Source organism: Periplaneta americana, chromosome 2, assembly GCF_040183065.1.
Source record: "Periplaneta americana isolate PAMFEO1 chromosome 2, P.americana_PAMFEO1_priV1, whole genome shotgun sequence".
NCBI lineage: Eukaryota > Metazoa > Arthropoda > Insecta > Blattodea > Blattidae > Periplaneta > Periplaneta americana.
Window position 1 is genome coordinate 217,752,679 of NC_091118.1, and position 12,626 is coordinate 217,765,304.

Sequence of the window (12,626 nt, forward strand, 5' to 3'; positions counted from 1 at the left end):
AAATTTTATATAAAAAGCAATCTTTTCTGTAATAATTTGCATGACTGTTATTGGTGTTGATTTTACATTCCCAGTGATTATTTGAGCCGTTCAGTGCAGAAGTGGTGTAAGTCAAAATCAGGTAATGAGGTTTAAAGTAAAAATTCTGTAAAATACAGCGCAAAGTAGCAATTAATATATCCTTCGTGCTATTCACTGACTATTAATAGTTTAAATACATTCAATATTAACTGTCACTTTACAGAATGTTTACTTTAACCCCTCATTACTCATTTTTGACTTACACCACTTCTGCTCTGAAAGTAAAAGTAGGCCTACATTTTCTGAGTTAATTGAAGTTACAATTTTTTCAACAAAATTGTGTGTTCATTTATTTGTTCTCACCTACGTCATATTAACAGTAAGTGCATGTAAATTATGTATTATATAGGTAGGATAAGTTAAAATTAGGCATTATGTGTGAAAACTGGAAATGTAATGTAAAATGCGGTAAACTTGCCATAAAAATTTAAACCATAACATCAGCACTATTTTTGACTCAAAATAATAAAGGAAATACCGGTTCTTAAGAAATGGGAAAATAATGAACTTCATATTAATGTTTAAATCCTCCCTTTTTCTTTATTTTCAAGTTTACCTCAGCGGCCGAGTTTACCCCAATTTGCGGTATGCAAAATCGTTAATTTCTCACGAAATGGGGAAAGGAGTTCACCACGCGATGTGCCCTACGAGATATGCCCTACAATTTTGAAGCTACTAATTTTTACTCTTCTCACAGGAAATACAAAGTTCCAATGATTCATAAATATATTTAGGAATGAATTGAATTAACCGACCACGCACGAACAATTATATTATTTCAAACCATGATACGTGATCAGGGCCATGATTCAGTTGTAAGGAGCAGAAAAAATTACGTTTATTCCCAGCTTCTGAAACCTGTAGATTAACTGCGTGTGAAATTCTTCCAGGATTCTAAAGTAGAATTAATAAGAACCATATACACTTATTGTGTGGCATAAAAATATAAAATAAATTACGCAAAACCCGTTTTCTGATGTGTTATCATATGTCGTGTGCACACTTTTAACTTGCCTGCCGCTAGAGAGCTGCTGTCGCGCCAGCTGTCAAATGTTGGCATATTTTATACGTATGAGTTGCATGACTGTATCTATTAGACTGTGATAATACCACAGTCTATTATATACAGTCGCGAAGCTTGAATTGTGAGAGTACTATAGAAACAATAAGACTGTGCAGGTACTATTTCGCATTGTCTGCAATGAGGCGATAGTAGCTTCCTTGTGGTTAGCGACTATCTATGGATGCATATTTACTACGTATGGAGCTTCGTGACTGTATGTATATATTAGAACTAGACTGTGATAATACAGTTTGAACAATTTCGAAGAATGCATAATTATTTTTTTAAAACCAACTTTTCAGATTTTCTTCCGTTTTACAAGACCGTCGTCGTTAACGTATTCCTGTTGAGTCTTGGTTTCTCTGAACCGACGCATGCGAGGTGAGCCTCGTAGCTATAGAAACCACTCATCCTCCTGTAGACGAGACGATAAAAGTCACCCTCGGCTCTCTTTTTGCGCATGCGCCATCGGTGTAGTATTTCCGTTTCCGGTGTGATGCTGGGCCTCGTTGTAAGCATAAAAATTGTTTTATTCACCGCATTCTAGATTCACCTTCGTCACGATCATATATTATTTACATTTCGGTGATACAAGTTACGTAATTATAATAATAGTGCATTGATAGATTTCACAATTATTACTCCAGCTCCTGTTATCCAAGTCAAACCTTATTTTCGTATAATTGTATTCCAGAATATTTCCTCATAAGTCTTGATAGGCTATATGTATTAAGAGTTAATTTCTGGTGGTAGTATTGATATTAAACTTGGCTAACACAATATTCCATCTACAACTTCAGAGGAGCGGCAAGAACTAGCGCTGAGGTAGTTCTGAATATTTCAATTGTAAACCAACTTACGAATCTCGTGATATGCAAATAAATATCACCAAACGTAGGTGCCAACTTCAGAGGGGCTGCAAGACACTTTGTGTCCAAATTTATAAAACCAGGGGCATCACATCCAGTAAAATTAAGAGTGATCTCAACCTTGTTAACAATTCGAAGAGATATTCCTATGTAAATAAAGCGGCGAAACTAGCGCTGAAGTAGTTCTGGTGATTTCGGAAGTGAAAATTGTTGAATTTATAAGGGTTTCTTTTTATGTAGATGCAGTTGATCGTATATGCATCATAGACAAATATATGCATGGCGTAACAAAACCCTAAACTAACCAAATCTAACCTGTCACAGATTCGTATATGCAACATGTATATAAGCGGGGAATTACTTCAGCACTAGTTTAGCCAAAAATTGAATTAATTTGTTTGAAAGATGAAGTAGGTTATAGGCCAAAGATTATTGTTTGAACTCTATAGAGAGTAGTGGTTTGGTTCGACTGGAACATCTCGGAAAAAAGAAGATATATATATATATATATATATATATATATATATATATATATATATATATGTATATATATTTATTATTACTGGTATAGACCTATATTCATTATTATTTATTATTCCACAGTTGAGTAACAAAATGGACAAGGAACCAACCAAAAGAACAAATCGGGACACCCTTAGAACAATAGCATTTTAAATATCATGGTAAATTAGGAAACATACCACTAACTTTATGAGTTCCTGTAGGCCCTAAATGTTTTTATCCATCTAAATCACTGATAGAGGAGGTCAGCTGTCGAACATGTTAGTAAAGCAATTCACAATGCCGCTATCTTTCCTGAATTTGAGATCGGTGAATCTTCACACACGCAACAGAGTGACTCCACTTCTCTATCCATGATCCACATTTTTGTAGTTCAGTTCAAATCTATGAACTATTGGGATCGAACAGTATTGGTCCTAAGTCTTACCAAGCGGAAATAACACAGAGCTAACAGTTAATTAACAGTGTATGGTAATTATGTAGTAATAATCGGCCAGGCCTCCATATTCCCGCAATAGAGGTCCAGGGCACCGTTATCATATGTATTTTCTTTTATTAAATTTCGTTTGTATATGATTAACTTGTCATCCAGTATCCACTTTACACCCTGGATCTCTGTTGTAGTAAGATGATGGCCTGGCCGATATGACCTGTCGATGGTTTGTTTCTACACAATTATTAAAATATATGTGTATACTTGGTAATGTATCTATCCTGGATCTCTATTACGGGAAGATGGCCTGGCTGATGATTACTACTTAATTACCCAAAATTTAAAACTAACCATTATCAACACTCGTTTTTAGGTTGATTTTTTTTTGTTATGATCGTCGTCGTAGGTGTGTGCTCGTTAATTGATTAGCAACGGCTATATAACTACTGATAATGGATAAATGCTTAATAAAGAAAATTGTCCCCACTGAAAGTGCAGTGAACGGGAATACAATGATAAATTGGGTTATATTAATGACAGTGAAATTAATGGCTCATCGTCGGGTGGCGATCAAAACCTTGTAATTCCAAAACTGAAAATTTTACAAGAGAAAGATATAATATTACTGATACGATATCATGTTCACGTGCTCTATTTTATGTACATGTCTTAAATGTCTGTTTAAATTCGACTGTTTACTAAATATGGTACTGCAATGTTTGCATACCACAGGCATTATTACAGAAGTTTGAAAACTAATCCATCAATCTCGAATGAAAGTAAAAGAAATCCAGTTCACAATTACTGCGGTAAATAAAACATTTTTATGCTTACAACGGGGCTCAGCGTCACACCGGAAGCGGAATTTCTTCACCAATAGCGCATGCGCAATAAAGGGAGCCGAGGGTGACTTTTATCGTCTCGTCTCCTGTAGTCACAGTCTAGTCTAGTACACACAGTCACGAAGCTTGAGGTGACTTTTTGCATTTATGCTCCATGCGGTTAGCAACTGATAGTACTAGGAACAATAGCAACGAGTTAGTATTCTCTAACTCGTTGAATAATAGCCTGTTTGATAGTAGCGATCCTAATGACTAGCAACTATCATTGGATGCATATTCCCTCAGAAAAAAAGGCTTTAAGGAATACTACCTGTTCTAGGCCTTTGAATGCCCTATTCAAGCCGAGATTTCTAGACGTGGCTTCGCACTTCGCTGGCTTGGGCATGCCATGCAGTGTTGCCAGGTTTTTCTTAATCACTTTGTCAATTGCAGTCAACGAGTTAGATACTATATTATCAACGAGTTAGAAAGAGAAAGTTCTAACTCGTTGTATATTATACCACACTATGATCTATACTAAAAGCCAGGTTATGAACCGACTAAACCGGAAGCAACGTTCTGTTGGTCTCTTTCTGAGCTCTGTTGCCACATAGTGGGGCGAGATTCAAAGCGTGTTCAGCGTTTGTCACCGATATGTTTAAAATAACTACTGTATATAGTTCTCGATAACACTATCCACAATATTAGTAATTAAAATTACTGTTTTTAAGAAAGCACGAGCTAATGACGCTGGTACGAAATGCGACTCGTAATGCACGTGGTACTGCAAATGAACTGGCTACACTGTCTCCGTGATTCCGTTGCCAGATTTTCGTTAGCAGATGACATTTTCACGCAAGGTCCAATGAAAAGCTCCGTTCTCGTTCTCCCCTCAATCCTCCACACTCAACGTGTCATCACTGCACAGACTACCCCTCTAACCCGCACTTTCCTCTCGCCCATCCAACTACTTCCTGTTTCGTCGGTTCATAACCTGGCTTTTAGTATAGGTGAGAGCCATCTGCAGTGACAAGCCGGATCATGGATAGGTTTGGCAACGCTGAGTGGAGGCGGGCGGAGACGAAATAATCATGACGTTTAACGTTTTAGAGTTTTGGTTTCGTTGTCACGTGTACATTTCCGACATTAATTTATACAAAAGTAAGTTCATATTATCAAGATTCAGTGTAGCGATGTTCGTAATTTTTACGGAATCCGAAATGGTATTTTATTTGACCTTCAGGATACCGCATAAATACTTGCATAGAGCCACTTGTGACTTTAAAAAAATTAAAAGCATACATATTCTTTTATTGATGATACAAGGGAAAATAAATAAATACTTAAAGATATGTTACTTGTACAAAAAATTCAGATGCCTATGAAGCCAGTTTTTTAGTTTGAACCTGGCCAGTCACCATAACAATATAGTTATCCTGAATTGTTATAAACTTTTTAAAATATAATTTCAAATAAATATAACTGCAGAAAACGAGCTAAGAATGTAAATTATGAAAATAAAATAAAAATATAAACAGAGGAAACTATTGACATATTGTAATAAAGTATGTGGTTGTACAGTTAGGCCAAATATAAAGACCTAGGAAAAACTGCAGAAACATAGGATCTCGTGTTAAAATCATCCTTAGCTATAATTAGTAATCATTTTGTACCCAACAAACTTTTATTGTGAATGATTTCCTAGGTTTTCGTATCATTTATCTTAATGTTTTCTTTTTCCATTCAAATTGTCACACAATTGATTAGTAGGCCGATCTATTCGAACCCTTATTTAGGGCGGCTTTTTTTGTTAAAAAAATTCACAACAAAACTCACCTTGAAAACCAACAACGCGAGTGTAGCCTATGCATCTACAAATTACAGGTAGTTCTGACGTATAGTAGGCAATCCGAATCTTTAAAAAAACTGCAACATTTATGGGATCACAAAACAGCTGTTTACAATGAACGTGCAAATCAACGGCGTAGTAGCAAGCGAAACCCAACAATTTGGTTGGAATTCTGTTACACCACTAACCAAAATAAAAATGTAGTTTATACAATATTTCATATTTAGAATGTAAGTTATGAAAATAAAAAACTTTGTCATCATTACCCGTAAAAATTGTCAGAGACTGCAACCATTTTATTTTCATATTTGTCGTCTTGCTTTTAACGCCAATACGCACTTAGTTTATAACACATAAACAATAAACGTTTGGTACGACGGCGAACATAATTTTATCGACACACACTTGTTATAACATTCATTTATATTGAAAATCGACATTAACACAAACACGTGCTTTTGTGCCGTAGGCCTCCGCTTGACAGTTAATTACAGTGTTGCCGACTCAATGCTCCGGTTTTGTATATAGATGGTCTGTCTAGGTCCATACGTATGCGGTTTGACAGCTGGTGCGACAGTAGCGCTCAAGTGGCTAACAAATTAAACGTTTGCAGAGTACATTATAGTTGATAAGGAACACATCAGATAAAAGATTTTGAATAGATTTGGTATTTTTATGCCATACATTAACTGTATACGGTTCTTATTAATTTTATTTTAGAAACCTACGAGAGCTATACACAGGGTTACCATTCATTCTGGTTTTCCGGGATTGTCACCGCTTTCTGTCCACCGTCCCGGAGTCCCGACATATTCGTTAGGGACGTCAGATATCCCAATTTTGAGTTATATTACAGTCTGTGTTATCTGTGGTTTAAGCTGCTTTGTATTTTGAGGTTGTGAGATTTAGCCGAACTTGCTGAAGATTTTTGTTTAAATTTTGATGGTACACTGGACTGATGAAATAAATACATCAGGGTCAATGTAGAGTATCCACCGTCCACTAAATGAATATTGCACACTTTTATCACTGCCAAAGTGGCGCTATAAACCAATTTTGAATACTTTTAACACAGCTTCAACACATTTCAATTCTTATTGTACTATATATATGGCGATTTTCATAATAATTACATTTAGTTCGTTCAGTGTATATTTTGTAATACACTAAATGTGTTAAACAAACACACATTTAGTGTATTGCAAAACATTTTTTTTAATCCAATGCCACCAGGTTATCTATATTACAAAACATACACTGAACGAACTAAATGTAATTATTATGAAAATCGCCATATTTTCTTCCTGGAATTACGATACACTTCCACCTTCCACTAGATGGCTACCGACACAAGTAGCAGGACCGGCAATACATGCAAACGAAATGGTACTGAATGTGAGGAATGTTACTAAAGGTGTGTAGCAAATACCTTACTACAATAATACTGGACAGCTAGCAGTTCTGCGCATGACGACGCTGGTGCTGCTACCTAGGCGGCCACACAAGCTGTAATCAACTGCAATGTATATTGTTGCTGGCTAGTTAATAGTTTTATTAATTAGTGCTGTGTTAAATAATCAGGGTGTATACGTGCTCTTTATAATTGCTACAATTACAGCATTACAAATTGCTTCAAATCGTACTTTCGATTTTCGAGGGATCATAAAACGTGATCAACAACATTCTTTAGTAGGCCTAATTCCTTCGTCTTTGTCTTGATAGAAAAATACAAATTAGCTTTGTTATTTATACCTAATAAATGTACAGAAGTTAAAATGTATCGTACATTTTTAAGGTTTTATCAAATTAAGTTTTGTTGTTGTCCACATGCCTTTAGTAATTATTACAAGGATCAGATTACTATCAATTTTATCTTTGCAGTTGTCAGCAATGCGTATATAAAGCATTATTGTAAATTCATTCCTAATATCAGAATTGATTTTGTCTCACTAAAGCAAAGAAAAAATATGTAACAATTAATAACGGAAAGTAATATGAAGATGAAATATTTCTCATAATATGCAGCTTTGACATAAGATAATAATTTTACATTAAATATTATTCAACATTTCAACTTACACAATACCTCTATTACAACCAACGGAGGAAAGCAGTGAGGTCTGTCCTACGTTCTAAAGCCGAAAGTTGTGATGTTTCAACTGAAGCTATATTTAAATACTTTTCTGATACACACGGACAGCCTAATCATATGGTTCGCACTGAATGTTGTTCCACCCTAAATGTAGATGAACGAATTCAAATGGACATGTTCATGGAAACAATAAGTACCGGGGAAATTGAGACAGCCCTAAGGAGTATAGCAGTAGATACATCACCTGGCCCTGATCACATTATTGTGAGAGTAATTAAAAATAAAACAGCAACAGAAATAATAGCTTCTATCGCTACACGAATGTTAAAAACTGGCTTCGTACCCTCCAAGTTTAAACAAGCCCGAACTATATTAATCCATAAAGGTGGTGATGCAATGGATTTAACAAACTGGAGGCCTATCACAATATGTTCAGTAATCAGAAGAGTAATTGAACGTGTACTTGACAGACGTATCCGCGAATTCGTGAGTTTTAACCCCAACCAAAGAGGTTTCACCAACTCCTCTGGTACTCACATCAACACTGCAATTCTAGATTCTCTGCTACGTGAAGCCAAAACAAATGCAAAAGATCTGGCTGTTATTTTCATTGATATACGGAAAGCTTTTGATAACATAGGTCATAACCACTTAAGAAATACCTTAAATGCATTACCCATTCCAACTAAACTCACAAATGTGGTCTTCAGCTTACAGACAGGCAATATTACAACGATTCAATCTAACAATGGTAAAACAAAACCCATCACCATAGTCAGAGGTGTGTTATAAGGTTCCCCTTTGTCACCTACTCTTTTCAATCTATCCATTGACCATATTTTGAACGAACTTAGTGAACACGGCATGACTACTCAGTATGGATTTAACTTAAGTCCATCTGAACATCAATTAACTGTAATGGGCTTTGCAGATGATATTGTTATCATTGGTAAAGACAAAAAAATCTGCTTTAACACTATTCAATCACGCAGTTCAACAATTCCATGAAATCGGACTAGATATTAACATTAACAAGTGTAAAGGCATGTGTATTAAAAAGGGTCAGCTGTTTGAAGAAAATTTCCACATTTCATCTGGAAATGAAATAGCTGGTTTGCAAAGAGGTGACTTCATTCGCTATCTAGGAGTCAATTTTTATGACGAGATTAATTTTGATCCTCTTTCAACATTGTCTAAACTAAGAACAAATGTAGAATTGCTTATTTCTTCACCACACTTACAAGCGGATCAAAAATACAACATCATTAACACCTCAATCTGTCCTAGTCTAATATATCCATTTTAGACAGTGCCTCCAAAAAAAATTTCTAATAAATTCATAGTGGATGCAGATATTATGATAAGGGGTGTGCTGAAAGAAATACTGCAACTGCCTAATGACCTTCCTACAGATATGTTGTATACAGACACAAAATTCAAGGGATTAGGTTTATTCTGTTCATCATGGGAATTATACTTACAAAATATAAACGCATGTAAGATATTGCTTAAATCCAATAATTCCTTCCTACATGCTACAAGGAAATTATCCCAAGAAATTGCATCCAGTCTCACAGCATTCAATATCACCGAATCAGCAAATATTTTGGACAAGTACGGCACTGTAGATACGCGAAAGGTACGGCAAGTATTAAGAGAAAAAGCGTTTGAGACTGGAGCCAGAAAAAACATAAAGGCAAAGGCGTGCTATTATACCAACAATATACCCCGGCCAATAAGTGGATCCGGAATCACAAGGGTCTTTCCTGTAGTGAGTGGAGGGAAGCGATCAAGATGAATGCGAACGTGTCAGCTGTGCGTAGTGTACCTGGCAGGTCTTCGGGCAGTAACCTCTGTCGACGTTGCGACAGGGAGGTTGAAACCCTTGCCCATGTCCTGGGGGCCTGTCCACACGGTGAACTTCTACGAAATACGCGGCATCATACAGTAAGATCTATAATAGCAACTGCCTTAAGGAACAAAGGTTATTCAGTATATGAAGAAGTACACGGCATATCCAGTGAGGGCAGTAATCGAAGAATTGACATCACTGCATTTAAACCTCCCTCTCTTGAAGGTTTCATCATAGACCCTACTGTGAGATTCGAATTGCACGAACACCAGCCAGAAGAAGTACACGAGGAAAAAAGGAATATATATGAACCTTCCATCAGTTTTTATAAGGACAAATACCATCTGGAATCCATCGTCATTACGGGACTAATGATAGGAGCCCGTGGGACCATACCCCGGTTCCTAGTCGACTTCTGTAAATCTTTTGGCCTGCATAAAATTATTTTAAGAGATCTAACAATTGCAGCACTCAAAGGCTCAATAGCTATTTTCAGGCATCATACATATGGACCATGACTAATTCGCATCTCCTTGATGTTACTTCGTTTAACATCATGTGTTTCAATATAATTCAAATTGTTTACTTTTCACTCTAACAACAATTTATCACTAAGCCACAAGGCTTTTACTCTATTGTATCTTGGTACTCTTTGTCGATGGCACCCTGTAGTGGCTACAGGAAGAAATTAAATTATATTATTCCACATTAGTAACTCACGTTTTAAACAATAGTCCGAATCCTGCTATGTTAATATTTATATATGTAGACGTAATTCCACGCCGCTCCGCTAGATGTCAGGTCCGCGATATTTCGCACTTACGTCAATGTTGCTAGTATACAGCTGTCCGGTATTATTATAGTAAGGCAGCGTTTCTCAAAGTGTGTTCCCCGGAACCCCGAGGTTCCATAAGCAACTCTTAGGGGTTCCGCCAGTTCCTGATGTGAAATTATTTACTTTTTAATTTCTAAAATATGTTATAAAGACATGAAAAAGAATAAAAACATAACTATAACTGTTTATTCAGCCATTCTATTGGCAATTGTCAGGACAACAATGGGTACTGTTTACGTCAATCCGATCACTAATGCACATTGTTGAAATAATAATAGGTGCGCTTAAAGTAACTTAAGTGTCTGAACCAAACACATTTTCCAACAAAAATGTACAGGTGTAAATTGTATTATGGAATTAATTGAACAATTTGTTAAGGATATTTCGCAGAGTTGTTTTGACGTTCCTTCAAGAAAGCACAGGAAACTTCTTCTGGAGAGGAAAGACCATTATTTTGAAGTTCAGGGAGAGATGTGTTAATTTTGTGTTTCAAAGTTTATTTAATAGTATCAGAAAAAAGGTAAAATGTTTTAAAGAAAAATTGTGCGAGTTTTGTCATCCCTTCTTCCAAGTTGCGTAAGTAGAGGGCGAGCTACATCATCCTATTTTTAATACAGAATTCTACCGATCCTAACTCTACTTTTCTAATACAAAGTGACACCGAATCATGGATCGGTGGCTTAAAACAGGATCATTAAAACAATCAACATTCAAGTGTGGCATCACTTCTTCATTTATCCCTGAAAGTATGTGGGTGTAATGAAGGAGAAATGGAAAGACTGGGTTTACAAAGTAGCTACTCGTCATCTGAAAATATGAAAGAGCCAACATCCAAAACACAACATGAACCTGTAATTAAAAAACGTAAATATGAGAATTACCGTCGGCTCAGATCATGTCAGTTGTACTAGTGTTCGCTCATTACCATTATGAAGATGCTGTTGAAGATATGCTGTTCTGTAAACCGCTGCCAGCTCCTGTCTGAAATTTTCAGACTTGTTAGTGAGTACTTGGAAGAAAATCATATACCCTGGGACAGTTGTGTTCATATCTGCACGGATGGTGCAAAGGCAATGGTTGGAAAAACAGCTGGTGCAGTATCGCGCATTAAGTCAGTTGCAAAAAATTGCAAAAGCAATCATTGTATTTTGCACAGTCAAGCTTTGGCCACATCAAAAATGCCACTGTCCCTCAAAAATGTTCTTAATGAAGCAGTAAAAATCGTTAATTTTGTCAAGTCCAGACCACTAAATTCAAGACTCTTCAAAATCATTTGTGAGGTCATGGGAAGCTTTAATAAATATCTGCTTTTCCATACTGAAGTGAGATGGCTTTCTCACGGAAAAAAACTTTAAGTAGACTCTTCGAACTTAGGGCTGAGGTGATAGTTTTCTTCACTGATCACCATTTCGAGTTAGACGATTGTTTGAGTGACAAACAATGGCTCTTGAGACTTGCCTGTTTAGCTGACATTTTTGTCAAAATGAACGAAGTAAATGTGTCATGCAGGGGGAAAATGCTAATCTATTCACTGCAGCAGATAAAATCAGGGCTTTCAAGAGACACTTGCAGTTCTGAATGAGAAATTCAGCCAATGGTGAATTTGAAAGATTTCCTCGAGGAGAACGAAGAAACTCTCGGAGAACTTGATGAAATCAATGAATAATTTGTAAAGCATTTGGAGGATACGCACCACACTACAGATCAGTATTTTCCAGAACAGGAAAGTGAAAACAATTCTCAAAACTTGTGGATCAAAAATCCATTTGTTATCAAAGAAAAACTTTCTTCCCTCGCGTCTGAAGAATATGAAGCATTACTGGAATTGACGTCTGATTCATCCCTGCAATCTCAGTTTAAGAATCTCCCTGCGATGCATTTTTGGCACAGCCTGAGAAGAGAGTACCCAGTGTTATCAAAGAATGTTATTACAATTCTGCTTCCTTTTGTAAGTACTTACCTATGTGAAACGGGTTTTCTGTGTGTATGTCTAACAAAACTAAATACCGAAACAGACTGAATGCAAGTCCAGACATGAGACTTCAGCTTTCCAGCATTAAACTCGATAGTAAAGAAATATGCAGGCGTAAACAACAAAAACACTAGTCACTGGCCTATTACAAAAAGGTATTCTTTTTTTCTGGAAAAAAAAAAACAAGTCCCTGAATTTTAGTGTGAATTACACAACAGTATTAACAATGGAAGTGGA